Raw genomic sequence first — 1,542 nt, forward strand, 5'->3', positions numbered from 1 at the left:
TCTGAAACATCTGTGAAATTGATAATTATGCAAACATTGTAAAAAGAAAAATCCTAAGCTATTGTGTGTTAGTCAACATGTCACTTGGCTGCCTTTGGCTATTTGGTTCCTAGCCTTAATGTATTAACCCAGCTCAAGCGACTTTCTATATGCAGGAAGCAGGAGAAACTGTCAAACAAACCTCAAAAGGACAGACATGTGTAAATTGCTGAAGACAGCTTAATTATAGGAGTGAAATCTGCATCTTCAACTCTAGTTACTCGCTCACTGAGCTGAAAAGTAGCTCTTACCTGCCGTTCTTTACAAAAGGGCAATGGCAAGAATCCTGTAGAAAGCATGCTGAGCAGATACTTGTTGCTAGTCAAGAGACTTGCTTAAGTGCACCCAGGAGAAGCTGAATGTGACAAGCTTACCCAGTATCTGCCTGCAGCAGGCAAGCCACCAGTTTTTCCAACCACCTCCCCAAAATGCAGGAGCCACAGCTGAGTAACAGCAGTGCAGTTAGTAGCCGTAGAAAGGAAAGATGCAAGAACAGTGTTTGGACTAGCACAAGGCAGAAGCGTAACTACTCTCTACCCTTTGTAAAGTTCTTGATCATTGACAGGAAGGTTCTGTACCAAACTAATGAATTAATAAGTTGCTATAAGCATGACCCCCTTTCTTTAAAAAAGGGGGTCTACTAGAGTACAGTACAACTGTTGACTTTCTCCCACCCTACTTTGAGATGGTTAGGAGCCTACACGTCAACAGAACTAAGCCTTAGCCCCCGTGTTGGTTAATATGGAATTCATTGTAGCTTCCCATATTAGCAGCAGGAAGCTGCTCAACCATTGCTGCTATAGAAAAGGAGCCTCTGCAGGCCTGGCAACTGGCAGAATATGGGTAAAAGGTAGGATTGAACACACGCTCCTCCCAGCAATGTGAGGGATGGGGAAGGCATCACAGAATAGGAAGGGGACAGGGATCCTGTGCACATCTCCTTGAATGTGGGGGTGTTACCTGTCAGCTCTAGGTTCTTAGGGAACCAGGGTGCAGTACCCAACCTGTCTGACTCACAAAAGACCCCCCCCCCCCCCCCCCAGCCTTTGCTTGAACCAAAGCCGATCAGAAGAAAGACTTACAAAAAGCCATGAAAAGGCAGTAGGAGATGCACCTAAACCCCGGGACAAGGATGCCAGGATTAAGGAAACTCCTCTAGCCTCATTTGCATCAAAGATGGGATAGGGAGGCATCTCTGTTAGCATACAGAATGGAGAACAGAGATTCCAAGGCAAGAACCGCATGGAACTCTGGGACCAGAAAAGCAGGGAAGCATGGCATGATGGGGGATCGCTGCTCTAGATGTTAATGAACCCACACCTGCATACCCAGCTCGGTAGTTATCAGATCAATTCTAGTAATAAATCCTTTATTGGGATCCCTAACTGCATTGTGAGCTCCCTCCAAGGAACACCGCCCATAGTCAGGAATGATCAGTTCCTATTGTCTAGCCTGGACAAAACAACTTTGGTATATTCCCTCGAGCCATCAGTTCACCCATAA

The sequence above is a fragment of the Trachemys scripta genome, chromosome 8, assembly GCF_013100865.1.
Source record: "Trachemys scripta elegans isolate TJP31775 chromosome 8, CAS_Tse_1.0, whole genome shotgun sequence".
NCBI lineage: Eukaryota > Metazoa > Chordata > Testudines > Emydidae > Trachemys > Trachemys scripta.